Source organism: Tachypleus tridentatus, chromosome 1 (genome assembly GCF_004210375.1).
Source record: "Tachypleus tridentatus isolate NWPU-2018 chromosome 1, ASM421037v1, whole genome shotgun sequence".
In the NCBI taxonomy this organism is placed as follows: Eukaryota; Metazoa; Arthropoda; class Merostomata; order Xiphosura; family Limulidae; genus Tachypleus; species Tachypleus tridentatus.
The window spans coordinates 103,066,026-103,083,129 of NC_134825.1; the positions used below are offsets into that span (position 1 = coordinate 103,066,026).

Genomic DNA, 17,104 nt, shown 5'->3' on the forward strand with positions numbered 1-17,104 from the left:
AAAACAGCGTGGAAATTTTCTCTGTGATATAAGTTTTGTTGATATTAAGAACATCATAATAAACCATTTCAATTATATAAAACGTTATGCCCTATATATCATTTGATCAACTACTTATTATTAAAGTCAATCTCTTTCAAGGGATTCCACCTGTAATCAGTAAAATTTGAGAAACGTTTAAAATCGCCACGAGAAGACCTCATATGTGGTATATTGTATGAATGGTTTGTTTAAACGTCTTTTAACATTACAATATCTCAATATGTGTATTGAAAATTTAGGGATATGCGTAGAAGACCATACTGATTAATAATTGTGTATTATTTAGCAACATAAGTTGTCCATCTTTCTATTTTGCACGGATTTATATTTGTTTCGGTATATTTCAGGTCTCGTTATTAATATTGGAGAGCATAAAAGCTTTATATATATATATTTACCTACATGTATATTGAAAGATGGACATACTGTCATAATCCTCTTCTTTAAATGTTCTCTTGGAATCAGATTTTATTTAAATGTCCATCATTCTTTTAAACTGTCTTCTCTGTACAATTTCATTTTTATTTGGTCACAATATGGTGTAGCGTGATAAAAAAGTGAAGAGGTTTACAGGTTAGTTTATTGAAGGATTTTCAATTTCGGATGTAAAAAATTGTCAAAACTTATTTTATAATGGCAGTGAAATCTTTATAGATAAAGACGGTTGAAATTACATAGATGGTCACACTTATTGTTGAGAATAGTTTTATATAAAATATAATTGTTATTGTTCATACGAACAACAGGTCAAAATGAAAAGGTCACATCCGTACTTGGACATTAAACCATGGTTAAACCTCGGACTAGTTTTCTGCTGAGGACTCCCCCCGTTGGAACAGCGATAAGTCTGCGGATTTACAACTCTAAAATTAGGAGTTCTAATCCAATAGCTGTACAGAGCAGATAGCCCGATATGGGTTTGTTATAAGATTGTTTGTTTATTTTGAATTTATACAAAGCTACTGAGGACTATCTGTGCTAACCGTCCCTAATTTAGCAGTGTAAGACTAGAGGGAAGGCAACCCACCGCTACCTCTTGGGCTACTATTTTACCAACGAATAGTGGGGTTGACCGTCACATTATAACGCCCTCACGGCTGAAAGGACGAGCATGTTTGGTGCGACCGGGATACGAACCCGCGACCCTCAGATTACGAGTTGCACGCCTTAATACGCTTGGCCATGCCGGGCCGTTTGCTATAAGAAGACAATAAAACTATCTACTAAGGAATAGTACAGTTAATGTTACATCTCCCATTCTCGATAGGAATGGAATGTTGTAAGGAACTATGACAATTATGAAAAGTGTTATACTGAATAAATTGTTTATGCATTACTTATTAGTCAACTATATCTTTCAAGGAACTTAACCTACAGTTAGTAAAGTTTGACAAAATTTTAAAATCGCCACGAGAAAACTTCATATTGTGTTCTAGTGTGCATTATATGAATGGTTTGTTTAAACGTTTTTTAACATTACAATATCCCAATATGTATATTGAAAATTTAGGAATACGCGTAGAAAACCATACTGACTAATATTTGTGTATTATTTAGCAAGATAAGTTGTCCAACTTTCGAAGAAATAAATATGTAATTCAGTCCGTCATCCATTTTCACGAAGTTATATTTGTTTCAGTATTTTGCATCTCTCGTTATTAATTTCATAGAATATAAAAGATTTATACATATATATACATACATATATTTGTGTATATTAAAATATAGACATACTATCATATTTTTCTTATTTAGATGCTCTATTGGGATAAGGTTTTGTTTAAATGTCCGTAATTCTTTTTAAAATGTCTTATCTTTACCATTTGATTGTTTGTTTGTTTTTTTGGAATTTCGCACAAAGCTACTCGAGGGCTATCTATACTAGCCGTCCCTAATTTAGCAGTGTAAGACTAGAGGGAAGGCAGCTAGTCATCACCACCCACCGCCAACTCTTAGGCTACTCTTTTACCAACGAATAAAGATTACGAAGCGCCTCAGATTACGAAGCGCACGCCTTAACGCGCTAGGCCATGCCGGGCTTTACCATTTGATATTAAGTTGGTTATAAAATTGTTTGTGACGATAAAATGAGAAGCGATTTATGGTCAGTTTATTGAAGAATTGTGGGATTTTTAATATTGGTGAAAAATAATCGTCAAAACTTATTTTGTAACGACAGTGAACTCTTTCTAGGTGGGCCCGGCATGGCCAGGTGGGTTAAGGCGTTCGACTCGTAATCTAAGAGTCGCGCTTTCGAAACCCCGTCGCACCAAATATGCTCGCCCTTTCACCCGTGGGGACGTTATAATGTGACGGTCAATCCCACTATTCGTTGGTAAAAGAGTAGTCCAAGAGTTGATTGTGAGTGGTGATGACTAGCTGCCTTCCATCTAGTCTTACATTGCTAAATTAGGGATGGCTAGCGCAGGTAGCTGTCTTGTAGCTTTGCGCGAATTAAAAAAAATCAAAAACGAAACTTTATAGGTAAAGATATTTGAAAGTGTATTAACGGTCACACTTACTGTCTAGAATAGTTTTCATACAAATGAATAGAAACAACAGGTCAAATTAAAATGCTCATGATTCAGACCTGGAGTGCGGTTATTGTATGCAATCGTCTGTTGCATACGACGCTTTTCATTCATTAATAAAGTGCATTTTTTAAAAGATATGCCTAATGGTAATATATGGTCAAATTAAGGATATCAGTGTGAAGATAAAATTGATTTTGGTTGTTATTAGTGGATATAAAAGAAAGGCCTTTTAGTGGGAATTTCTTAAAAACCACAATAGCACTGAAGAAGTGAGTGAGAATCTTTACAATCAGATTAAGATTCAGCTCTTAATGAAACCATGAGGGAACATATATATTGGGTAATATTAAGGTCAAACCATGATGGAACATATATATTGGGTAATATTAAGGTCAAACCATGATGGAACATATATATTGGGTAATATTAAAGTCAAACCATGATGGAACATATGCATTGGGTAATATTAAAGTCAAACCATGATGGAACATATGTATTGGGTAATATTAAAGTCAAACCATGATGGAACATATGTATTGGGTAATATTAAAGTCAAACCATGATGGAACTATATGTTTGGGGTAATATTAAAGTCAAACCATGATGTAACTTATGTATTTGGTAATATTAAAGTCAAACCATAATGGAACATATGTATTGGGTAATATTAAAGTCAAACCATGATGGAACATATGTATTGGGTAATATTAAAGTCAAACCATGATGGAACATATGTATTGGGTAATATTAAAGTCAAACCATGATGTAACATATGTATTTGGTAATATTAAAGTCAAACCATAATGGAACATATATATTGGGTAATATTAAAGTCAAACCATGATGGAACATATGCATTGGGTAATATTAAAGTCAAACCATGATGGAACATATGTATTGGGTAATATTAAAGTCAAACCATGATGGAACATATGTATTGGGTAATATTAAAGTCAAACCATGATGGAACTATATGTATGGGGTAATATTAAAGTCAAACCATGATGTAACTTATGTATTTTGTAATATTAAAGTCAAACCATAATGGAACATATATATTGGGTAATATTAAAGTCAAACCATGATGGAACATATGCATTGGGTAATATTAAATTCAAACCATGATGGAACATATGTATTGGGTAATATTAAAGTCAAACCATGATGGAACATATGTATTGGGTAATATTAAAGTCAAACCATGAGGGAGAAATGCTTTTAAAAACTGTTGAGCTTCATAAGGAAATAGTCAAGGAACCTATTGAAACAATGCTATGTTAAATTTATTGTTAACTTCAAATACAGAAATGATTATGGAAATTGGAGAACGTATGGATGCGTATGATAAGTGCTCTATCAGGTGAAATGTTCTGTTACAAATAGAGATAAATAACAACGATATTTGGGTCATAATTTAAAATAAAAATTGAAAGGATATAACAAGAATAATCTGTTCTGAATTGGTCAACTGAGTTATTTAGCGACACTGATCACATGTATAAACTTTTTGAAGGTAATTTCTTCAATATTCAAGATAAACATATTCCTTATAGAATGAAAATGGTAGCTACAAGGAAACAATAAACAGGTTGACTTGCACACAGTTTAAAATATAAGATTTTTTAAAATCATAAATTTAAGAAATTTGAATTGACTGGTATAACACGAGATTCATAAGATCAAAAAGTTGTTGAAACAAGAAATGAAAATATGAAAAGAGATTGACTGTAAATTAAAAAATTAAGAGTACAGACGTTTTTAAAACACACTAAAAGAAAAGAAAATATTGTTTTATCATACGTAGAGAGGCTGATGCATAATCGTTTGTTTTTTTCCATATTTGCCAACGAAAATAGTAGAACTAGGGGACACAGGTATAACTTATGGACTGGTAGGAATCATCTTCAGCTTAGGCAGTTTTAATTATTTAAGAGTTTGGTTGGCCTTTGGAATGGGTTATCTTCAGACGTTGAAAAAGCAGTACATAAGAGTTCAGATAAAAGCTTGAAAAGTGTATGAATGATAACGACTGGCTTTAATTATTTTTAAATTATTCTAATTTGGTTTTGAAGATGACACAACCGAGATTGACTAATGTTTTTCGAAAATACTATGTGAATAGAGTGTCATTGTGTGTAGGTCACTGCACAATCTACGTTGTGAGAAAATTAATAAATTGTTAAAAAGAAATATGTCCAGATTATTTTATTGTAATCATGTTATCGAAAATCATTATTGAGTTAATTTAATATTTAAGAGTTCGTTTCAATTATTCTAAAGTATCATCCTTTTACAGGATGATTTAATTGAATGGTAAGGAAAGTTAATTAACTGGTAAATTACTGATTTAAACTGATTGTATTAATTGTATATTGATTATATTCAGTGAAGCTTTGTTCATAAAATTATATCTCTTTCTGGATTGATTCCTCTGTAGCAAGTCTGTCTTGAATTCTGTTTGTGTTATTTCATCATTTGAACAATAAAATCCAATACAAAATTTTGTACTGTCTGTCTTGAATTCTGTTGGTGTTATTTCATCATTTGAACAATAAAATCCAATACAACATTTTGCAATACATTTAATAAAATAAACAATACAATTTAAACTTTTCTTAATTTATTATTTTACAATTTTAAACAAGAAACATAACATATAAAATACACAAATTATTATTTACAATGAGAAATCCATTTTATCTTCTTTCATGTATTCATTTCTCCTTCCAAATTCAAAATGACCGGGTTGTGAAGCATATTTTGTTGTTATTTGTTATCATATTTCTGATTTCTTTTATGTTTTTTTGGCTGACACTAACGCTATCTATTTCTAGAATTTCGTCACCGGGATCAAGAATTCCAGTGAGTGAAATAAATGTTTCGTAACTTCTCATATGAGTAACGAACACTCCTGAAACTATTAAAACAATAAATATATACATATATGTACACTTTGTAGTAATTTTTGCTATTTAGTGCGTCAGTCTTCTTTACTAAAATTCGTCTATGAATTGCTAACTTGCTTTGTTTAACAATGTTAATGAGGTAAGACACGAATACAAAATAGCTTGAAAACATATTGTCCGAATAAGAAAAGAAAATGTTTGAATATTTAGATCGCGTTAACCAGTTAAAATCCTTCCTCTTCTCTTTTCACAACAAAAAACATTCCTTAAAGTAACAACAAATCAATGAAAGACACATGGAATAGCGACTTACAACTATGTAGGCATGATAACGCAATTTTTTCTAGACTCTGTTATAAAACTGTTGGTAATACAACGTGCTCTGAGCAAATTGGGCCTCATTGACTGTGCTCAATTCGTATATTTATTACATTACTTATCCCTCAAATTATGGACTTGTTCTTGGCTGTTAACTTCAGGAGGAAAGACAACATATTAGGTCATATCGAACAATTGTTTTACCTATTGAAACTGTTAAATGGGCAGGATGTTGCTCTGGAGTAGGCTGAAAAGGACAACGGTTTTATTGAGTAATTAACTTCTATCTTATTTATAAGTTTAAAACCTGGAACTGCTATGTGCAGTTATTCCATAGGTGGCTTTGAGTGAAGAATATCCTAAGCCATACAATAATCAATCTGTTACGACAATTCGGAGTGAATCTGTGTGTGTGCGCGTTTAATCTTAACAAAGGTCTATCTGCCCTATGCTCACCCTAACTGTTTTAAAAAACTTTATTTTAAAACCATATTAAGCGCAAAGTGTAAAACCAATAAAGTTTGTTTGTGTTTGAAATTCGCACAAAGCTTCACGAGAGCTATCTATGCTAGGCGTTCCTAATTTAAAATGTAATACAACAAGGAAGGCAGCTAGTTATCACCGCCCATAGCCAACTCTTGAGCTACTCTTTTACCAACGAATAGTGGGATTGACCGCAGTTATAACAGACCTACAGCTGAAAGGACGAGTATGTTTCGTGTGACAGGGATTCGAACTCGCAACCCTCGGATTACGATTTCAATGTGTTAACCATCGGGCCAAGTCGGGCTCAAAACTATTGAAGTAAAATTTTAAAACGTTAAGATAAAATTGTTTCAGTTACGATGCAAAACCTGCTAGGCTAAATAATTAAATTCAAAATACAATACCAACAACTTCTACACTAGGTAAATCCTGACTTCAATAACTACATCATATCGACCTTTAATACGACATCATCATCATCAGTACAAACTGTTGTTATTGTAATTTTAAATTAACCGTTACGTTATTTTCTGCCGGATTATGCCATGATAATTTTGTTTCCCCTGTAAATAATTAATTTAAAAATCATAAATTGAACACATAATTCTCTCATCTTTCTTTAGATTTGCACTCGGCCCGGCATGGTCAAGCGTGTTAAGGCGTGCGACTCGGAATCTGAGGGTCGCGGGTTCGCATCCCCGTCGCGCTAAACGTGCTCGACCTTTCAGCCGTGGGGGCGTTATAATGTGACGGTCAATCCCACTATTCGTTGGTAAAAGAGTAGCCCAAGAGTTGGCGGTGTGTAGTGATGATTAGCTGTCTTCCCTCTAGTCTTACACTGCTAAATTAAGGACGGCTAGCAAAGACAGTCCTTGTGTATCTTTGCACGAACGTAAAAAAAAAAAGGACAATACGATGTAGTTATTAAAGTCATAATTTACCTCGTGTAAAAGCTGCTGTTTTTGTGTTTTGCATTTAATTATTTAATATAGCAGATTCCTTACTAGATATCAAAGCAAAACTAGTTTAGATGTTATTTAATTTTGTAGAAATCAGTATTTTTTATCTTAACTTAGGTGAATCTTGGCCAATCAATGATACAATCTGGAATGAAGAAGAAGAATCAGTTCCTTCCGGGATTTTCATACCCAAAAGGTATGTATTCTCAAGTAAATCCTGACTTTTAGCTAAGTGGTTGCCAGGACGCTCTGCACACAATACCCGGAAAGCTGTTTTGTGCTCCTGTCACACCAAACACATTCAACCTATTTAGTCGGAAGGGAAAATTAAAATATGACAGTCTATTTCATTATTCGTTGATCTAAGAGTAACCCAATAGTTGACAGTGTAAGGTGTTGACTTGGTGTCTTTCCTTTAGACTACAATTGCTGAAAATATGGTTGGTGTATACAGCCTACGTGTTGTTTCGCGCAAAATTTAAAAGAAACCAAATCAAATAGACTAAGTGTCGAAAAAAAATTAAAATTATAAAAATATTTTAAAATTGTTTCTCAGCAAATATGTAACATTTCATATATATTATATATTGTTGTTCTTAGTTATTTTTATCTCACCATAAAACTTGTGTTTTGATAAGAATATGTACTATTGATGATTATAATCTGTTATCAAGCAGAAAAACTGTTAACTTAAAGACTCAATAAAAAGTATGTAATCCAATGATATAATTAGGGTTCATAGTTACTTATATAATCTATGTATTTCTTCAAGTACATTGCACATTTGCTGCTTGGCTAAAACTAGTTAAACGCTACCTGTCATAACATCTTTGCAGTCAACATCTTGTAGAGTCGTTTTCACTTATAATTTGTTTTGGGACCTTAATTCTTGTATATTTGATTCAAGCAGACAAATTTGGTAACATATGTTTTATGTGACCCTGAAATAACCATAATTCGTTGTCTATTCCAGCATATAAATATTTAAGTACGTTTAATAATCATCTGACAAACCTCAACTATTGTTTTTCTCTATACACAATTGCAACCGTTTTTCATTATAAGTAATTTTAGTGTGGGTATTATAGTAACTTGTGAACGAGAGTAGAGAAGAATATGTTAACTCCATTACATCTGCAATATCCACTATTATCGAGGACCTCTGTATAATACCAGGACTCCACAGTTTCACTGATACACGACAGATCTAGTAGTTATTGAAATACTGTTCATACTGTTATACTGTCTGAACAATAATTGTTTTAGTGTGGATCGTGATATTTACCAATTTTATCTCAGTTGTTAACCATTAACATTAAGGTACTGATTTATCAATATAACACAATTCATTCAAATAAATATTGATCTTCTCTCATACAAGTCACTTTTGTGTAAATATAGTATGACAAATTAATTATTTGTAAGTATTGCTTCTATTCCAGTGACTTTGCCCTGCAGAAAAAATCACTGAAGGAGAGAATTGAGGACGGGTTTAAAAGTGTTTTTTGTTGTAAGCATCAAACCAAGCAGGAAAGAATAAGAGTCTGGTGTCACGACTCGTAAGTTCTAGGTTTTTATGAATTAACTAGGATACCGTATTTTCATACTACATATACTCAACGTTATGTGTAGTTTTACGAAAAAAGTGTGACCGAACTTATCGCTTCTGACGGCTCTTTTAGAAACATACATTTCTTACTACACATATCCATGTAATCGTTTTTCACAGTGTACAGTTTAGCCGAAGGATAAACACTAAAGCTTTTGCGATAAGTGGCTTTGTGGACAACGTTGTGTGCCTTTTGTGTATTTTTTCTGATCCGAGTGAAAGCTATACTGACTATTTAACTCTATTTTACCTGAGACTAAATATCTAGAGGGTGAATAACTTGAACATCCAATTGATATTTAGTAGGCGTTTTCTTTTTTGTTTTTGTATGAAACTCTCGTACATTTCATCACGAATATTCTCTGGTTGAAAACTGAGAGTTCTTAATTTCTCAAGTCTCCTGGAAAGGCTCTCAGTAGCTTGATACCGATATTTTCAATTGATGGGTATTCTATGCTCACAAGGGCTAAATGGCAAGTCAGAATCACTTAACATTCCTAATTCTAAACAACTGACCAACTACTCATTACCATAAGAAACTTTAGCCGTCTGTTAGACCCGAAGAATGAGACTGACTGCCATTACAAAAACCCGAGCACAACCGAAATTACGGGCTGTATTTAACTGCATTGTGGCTCGAGTATTAGACACTGAGAAACACAACCCTGCATACTGAATATCAGTTACTGCTGGCCCGTCCAAGTAGAATATAATAAGTATAAATTAATGTTATCTTTTAATCTCTGAAAGGATCTGTTTGAAGGAAGAGTGATGTGAAAAATGTAACAGATTTTAACATGTCCTTAGGGTAATCGACGATTTCTAATTTAAAATACGTTTATATTAAACACTAACTTGTATTGACTTTGTATATCATACAGCTTCGTTGGACTTCTTTGAACAACCATGTCGTAGTTTGTTTTCTGTTTATTTCTTACTATCATCCGCGTGGCATGACAGTAATTGGATGTCTCACCTTTTTAATTTATGCTTGTATGAAAGGGAAACAACAATCTGTGCTTTAACAACATTTTTTTCTCTCCAAAACACACTCTAGTAGCAATGATAATGAAGAAATCGAGTTGGATAGCTCACCAGTTGTGAATTACCCGACTGGTCGTGTCATTAAGTTTGAAGAGGATGAAAAACGTGTTATAGAGATAGTGAAGCCTAAAAATAAACCTTTCGGATTTTGTATTGCTGAGAAGAAGTTAAAGAACAGTAATGGTGAGCAGTCTCTTGTTTGTATCAGAATAGCGTTTCTTTTATTATTATTATTACAGTAAAAGATGACCTGGAGAGATCACCCATTTTAATCATTTACACCACTTTATGGTAGTGTGTTGTCTGTCTATAACTTAGTTACTAGACACTGCAATGTTGTCATTTAAGAAACGCTTAACATTGCAATTTGTACTGCCGTGACGTTAGTGAATCGTGCACATGCCACGAATTATGAAAATAATAATACAATCTGTAGGATACAACACATCATATAGTCATAGTTGATATTTCGTTAAGGATAAGGCTGCTCTGAGTTGACCTAAGGTTTGGTTTTTGGAGTCTGTTGCTGTACTGTGTGCTCTGCTATACGATTGCTTTCGCTTCATTGGAAAACACTAAAGATTGCATTTAAAATATTTTGTATGAGTCCTTAATTCCTTTAATACTCTCTCTGTGGAAATATCCATTTCGCAGAGAACTGTCACATATATTTTATCTGGTATCACGTACTTACCCATGCTTGTTTGTTTTTTGTTTTTTGGAATTTCGCACAAAGCTACTCGAGGGCTATCTGTGCTAGCTGTCCCTAATTTAGCAGTGTAAGACTAGAGGGAAGACAGCTAGTCATCACTACACACCGCCAACTCTTGGGCTACTCTTTTACCAACGAATAGTGGGATTGACCGTAACATTATAACGCCCCCACGGCTGAAAGGTCGAGCACGTTTAGCGCGACGGGGATGCGAACCCGCGACCCTCAGATTCCGAGTCGCACGCCTTAACACGCTTGACCATGCCGGGCCGAGTGCAAATCTAAAGAAAGATGAGAGAATTATGTGTTCAATTTATGATTTTTAAATTAATTAATTACAGGGGGGAAACAAAATTATCATGGCATAATCCGGCAGAAAATAACGTAACGGTTAATTTAAAATTACAATAACAACAGTTTGTACTGATGATGATGATGTCGTATTAAAGGTCGATATGATGTAGTTATTGAAGTCAGGATTTACCTAGTGTAGAAGTTGTTGGTATTGTATTTTGAATTTAATTATTTAGCCTAGCAGGTTTTGCATCGTAACTGAAACAATTTTATCTTAACGTTTTAAAATTTTACTTCAATAGTTTTGAGCCCGACTTGGCCCGATGGTTAACACATTGAAATCGTAATCCGAGGGTTGCGAGTTCGAATCCCTGTCACACGAAACATACTCGTCCTTTCAGCTGTAGGTCTGTTATAACTGCGGTCAATCCCACTATTCGTTGGTAAAGAGTAGCTCAAGAGTTGGCTATGGGCGGTGATAACTAGCTGCCTTCCTTGTTGTATTACATTTTAAATTAGGAACGCCTAGCATAGATAGCTCTCGTGAAGCTTTGTGCGAATTTCAAACACAAACAAACTTTATTGGTTTTACACTTTGCGCTTAATATGGTTTTAAAATAAAGTTTTTAAAACAGTTAGGGTGAGCATAGGGCAGATAGACCTTTGTTAAGATTAAACGCGCACACACAGATTCACTCCAATTGTCGTAACAGATTGATTATTGTATGGCTTAGGATATTCTTCACTCAAAGCCACCTATGGAATAACTGCACATAGCAGTTCCAGGTTTTAAACTTATAAATAAGATAGAAGTTAATTACTCAATAAAACCGTTGTCCTTTTCAGCCTACTCCAGAGCAACATCCTGCCCATTTAACAGTTTCAATAGGTAAAAACAATTGTTCGATATGACCTAATATGTTGTCTTTCCTCCTGAAGTTAACAGCCAAGAACAAGTCCATAATTTGAGGGATAAGTAATGTAATAAATATACGAATTGAGCACAGTCAATGAGGCCCAATTTGCTCAGAGCACGTTGTATTACCAACAGTTTTATAACAGAGTCTAGAAAAATTGCGTTATCATGCCTACATAGTTGTAAGTCGCTATTCCATGTGTCTTTCATTGATTTGTTGTTACTTTAAGGAATGTTTTTTGTTGTGAAAGAGAAGAGGAAGGATTTTAACTGGTTAACGCGATCTAAATATTCAAACATTTTCTTTTCTTATTCGGACAATATGTTTTCAAGCTATTTTGTATTCGTGTCTTACCTCATTAACATTGTTAAACAAAGCAAGTTAGCAATTCATAGACGAATTTTAGTAAAGAAGACTGACGCACTAAATAGCAAAATTACTACAAAGTGTACATATATGTATATATTTATTGTTTTAATAGTTTCAGGAGTGTTCGTTACTCATATGAGAAGTTACGAAACATTTATTTCACTCACTGGAATTCTTGATCCCGGTGACGAAATTCTAGAAATAGATAGCGTTAGTGTCAGCCAAAAAAACATAAAAGAAATCAGAAATATGATAACAAATAACAACAAAATATGCTTCACAACCCGGTCATTTTGAATTTGGAAGGAGAAATGAATACATGAAAGAAGATAAAATGGATTTCTCATTGTAAATAATAATTTGTGTATTTTTTATATGTTATGTTTCTTGTTTAAAATTGTAAAATAATAAATTAAGAAAAGTTTAAATTGTATTGTTTATTTTATTAAATGTATTGCAAAATGTTGTATTGGATTTTATTGTTCAAATGATGAAATAACACCAACAGAATTCAAGACAGACAGTACAAAATTTTGTATTGGATTTTATTGTTCAAATGATGAAATAACACAAACAGAATTCAAGACAGACTTGCTACAGAGGAATCAATCCAGAAAGAGATATAATTTTATGAACAAAGCTTCACTGAATATAATCAATATACAATTAATACAATCAGTTTAAATCAGTAATTTACCAGTTAATTAACTTTCCTTACCATTCAATTAAATCATCCTGTAAAAGGATGATACTTTAGAATAATTGAAACGAACTCTTAAATATTAAATTAACTCAATAATGATTTTCGATAACATGATTACAATAAAATAATCTGGACATATTTCTTTTTAACAATTTATTAATTTTCTCACAACGTAGATTGTGCAGTGACCTACACACAATGACACTCTATTCACATAGTATTTTCGAAAAACATTAGTCAATCTCGGTTGTGTCATCTTCAAAACCAAATTAGAATAATTTAAAAATAATTAAAGCCAGTCGTTATCATTCATACACTTTTCAAGCTTTTTATCTGAACTCTTATGTACTGCTTTTTCAACGTCTGAAGATAACCCATTCCAAAGGCCAACCAAACTCTTAAATAATTAAAACTGCCTAAGCTGAAGATGATTCCTACCAGTCCATAAGTTATACCTGTGTCCCCTAGTTCTACTATTTTCGTTGGCAAATATGGAAAAAAACAAACGATTATGCATCAGCCTCTCTACGTATGATAAAACAATATTTTCTTTTCTTTTAGTGTGTTTTAAAAACGTCTGTACTCTTAATTTTTTAATTTACAGTCAATCTCTTTTCATATTTTCATTTCTTGTTTCAACAACTTTTTGATCTTATGAATCTCGTGTTATACCAGTCAATTCAAATTTCTTAAATTTATGATTTTAAAAAATCTTATATTTTAAACTGTGTGCAAGTCAACCTGTTTATTGTTTCCTTGTAGCTACCATTTTCATTCTATAAGGAATATGTTTATCTTGAATATTGAAGAAATTACCTTCAAAAAGTTTATACATGTGATCAGTGTCGCTAAATAACTCAGTTGACCAATTCAGAACAGATTATTCTTGTTATATCCTTTCAATTTTTATTTTAAATTATGACCCAAATATCGTTGTTATTTATCTCTATTTGTAACAGAACATTTCACCTGATAGAGCACTTATTATACGCATCCATACGTTCTCCAATTTCCATAATCATTTCTGTATTTGAAGTTAACAATAAATTTAACATAGCATTGTTTCAATAGGTTCCTTGACTATTTCCTTATGAAGCTCAACAGTTTTTAAAAGCATTTCTCCCTCATGGTTTGACTTTAATATTACCCAATACATATGTTCCATCATGGTTTGACTTTAATATTACCCAATACATATGTTCCATCATGGTTTGAATTTAATATTACCCAATGCATATGTTCCATCATGGTTTGACTTTAATATTACCCAATATATATGTTCCATTATGGTTTGACTTTAATATTACAAAATACATAAGTTACATCATGGTTTGACTTTAATATTACCCCATACATATAGTTCCATCATGGTTTGACTTTAATATTACCCAATACATATGTTCCATCATGGTTTGACTTTAATATTACCCAATACATATGTTCCATCATGGTTTGACTTTAATATTACCCAATGCATATGTTCCATCATGGTTTGACTTTAATATTACCCAATATATATGTTCCATTATGGTTTGACTTTAATATTACCAAATACATATGTTACATCATGGTTTGACTTTAATATTACCCAATACATATGTTCCATCATGGTTTGACTTTAATATTACCCAATACATATGTTCCATCATGGTTTGACTTTAATATTACCCAATACATATGTTCCATTATGGTTTGACTTTAATATTACCAAATACATAAGTTACATCATGGTTTGACTTTAATATTACCCCAAACATATAGTTCCATCATGGTTTGACTTTAATATTACCCAATACATATGTTCCATCATGGTTTGACTTTAATATTACCCAATACATATGTTCCATCATGGTTTGACTTTAATATTACCCAATGCATATGTTCCATCATGGTTTGACTTTAATATTACCCAATATATATGTTCCATCATGGTTTGACCTTAATATTACCCAATATATATGTTCCATCATGGTTTGACCTTAATATTACCCAATATATATGTTCCCTCATGGTTTCATTAAGAGCTGAATCTTAATCTGATTGTAAAGATTCTCACTCACTTCTTCAGTGCTATTGTGGTTTTTAAGAAATTCCCACTAAAAGGCCTTTCTTTTATATCCACTAATAACAACCAAAATCAATTTTATCTTCACACTGATATCCTTAATTTGACCATATATTACCATTAGGCATATCTTTTAAAAAATGCACTTTATTAATGAATGAAAAGCGTCGTATGCAACAGACGATTGCATACAATAACCGCACTCCAGGTCTGAATCATGAGCATTTTAATTTGACCTGTTGTTTCTATTCATTTGTATGAAAACTATTCTAGACAGTAAGTGTGACCGTTAATACACTTTCAAATATCTTTACCTATAAAGTTTCGTTTTTGATTTTTTTAAATTCGCGCAAAGCTACAAGACAGCTACCTGCGCTAGCCATCCCTAATTTAGCAATGTAAGACTAGATGGAAGGCAGCTAGTCATCACCACTCACAATCAACTCTTGGACTACTCTTTTACCAACGAATAGTGGGATTGACCGTCACATTATAACGTCCCCACGGGTGAAAGGGCGAGCATATTTGGTGCGACGGGGTTTCGAAAGCGCGACTCTTAGATTACGAGTCGAACGCCTTAACCCACCTGGCCATGCCGGGCCCACCTAGAAAGAGTTCACTGTCGTTACAAAATAAGTTTTGACGATTATTTTTCACCAATATTAAAAATCCCACAATTCTTCAATAAACTGACCATAAATCGCTTCTCATTTTATCGTCACAAACAATTTTATAACCAACTTAATATCAAATGGTAAAGCCCGGCATGGCCTAGCGCGTTAAGGCGTGCGCTTCGTAATCTGAGGCGCTTCGTAATCTTTATTCGTTGGTAAAAGAGTAGCCTAAGAGTTGGCGGTGGGTGGTGATGACTAGCTGCCTTCCCTCTAGTCTTACACTGCTAAATTAGGGACGGCTAGTATAGATAGCCCTCGAGTAGCTTTGTGCGAAATTCCAAAAAAACAAACAAACAATCAAATGGTAAAGATAAGACATTTTAAAAGAATTACGGACATTTAAACAAAACCTTATCCCAATAGAGCATCTAAATAAGAAAAATATGATAGTATGTCTATATTTTAATATACACAAATATATGTATGTATATATATGTATAAATCTTTTATATTCTATGAAATTAATAACGAGAGATGCAAAATACTGAAACAAATATAACTTCGTGAAAAATGGATGACGGACTGAATTACATATTTATTTCTTCGAAAGTTGGACAACTTATCTTGCTAAATAATACACAAGTATTAGTCAGTATGGTTTTCTACGCGTATTCCTAAATTTTCAATATACATATTGGGATATTGTAATGTTAAAAAACGTTTAAACAAACCATTCATATAATGCACACTAGAACACAATATGAAGTTTTCTCGTGGCGATTTTAAAATTTTGTCAAACTTTACTAACTGTAGGTTAAGTTCCTTGAAAGATATAGTTGACTAATAAGTAATGCATAAACAATTTATTCAGTATAACACTTTTCATAATTGTCATAGTTCCTTACAACATTCCATTCCTATCGAGAATGGGAGATGTAACATTAACTGTACTATTCCTTAGTAGATAGTTTTATTGTCTTCTTATAGCAAACGGCCCGGCATGGCCAAGCGTATTAAGGCGTGCAACTCGTAATCTGAGGGTCGCGGGTTCGTATCCCGGTCGCACCAAACATGCTCCTCCTTTCAGCCGTGAGGGCGTTATAATGTGACGGTCAACCCCACTATTCGTTGGTAAAATAGTAGCCCAAGAGGTAGCGGTGGGTTGCCTTCCCTCTAGTCTTACACTGCTAAATTAGGGACGGTTAGCACAGATAGTCCTCGAGTAGCTTTGTATAAATTCAAAATAAACAAACAATCTTATAACAAACCCATATCGGGCTATCTGCTCTGTACAGCTATTGGATTAGAACTCCTAATTTTAGAGTTGTAAATCCGCAGACTTATCGCTGTTCCAACGGGGGAGTCCTCAGCAGAAAACTAGTCCGAGGTTTAACCATGGTTTAATGTCCAAGTACGGATGTGACCTTTTCATTTTGACCTGTTGTTCGTATGAACAATAACAATTATATTTTATATAAAACTATTCTCAACAATAAGTGTGACCATCTATGTAATTTCAACCGTCTTTATCT

General features: G+C 33.1%; 1 long non-coding RNA gene across 1 annotated transcript; it reads left to right on the forward strand.

The window, feature by feature from the left end:
- The first annotated feature begins 7,354 nt into the window (after window positions 1–7,354).
- On the forward strand, window positions 7,355–10,153 carry LOC143253196 (uncharacterized). The gene is made up of 3 exons (XR_013029447.1): window positions 7,355–7,441; window positions 8,688–8,804; window positions 9,912–10,153. It is a non-coding gene; the product is annotated as an uncharacterized LOC143253196 (long non-coding RNA).
- The last annotated feature ends 6,951 nt before the right edge of the window (window positions 10,154–17,104 follow it).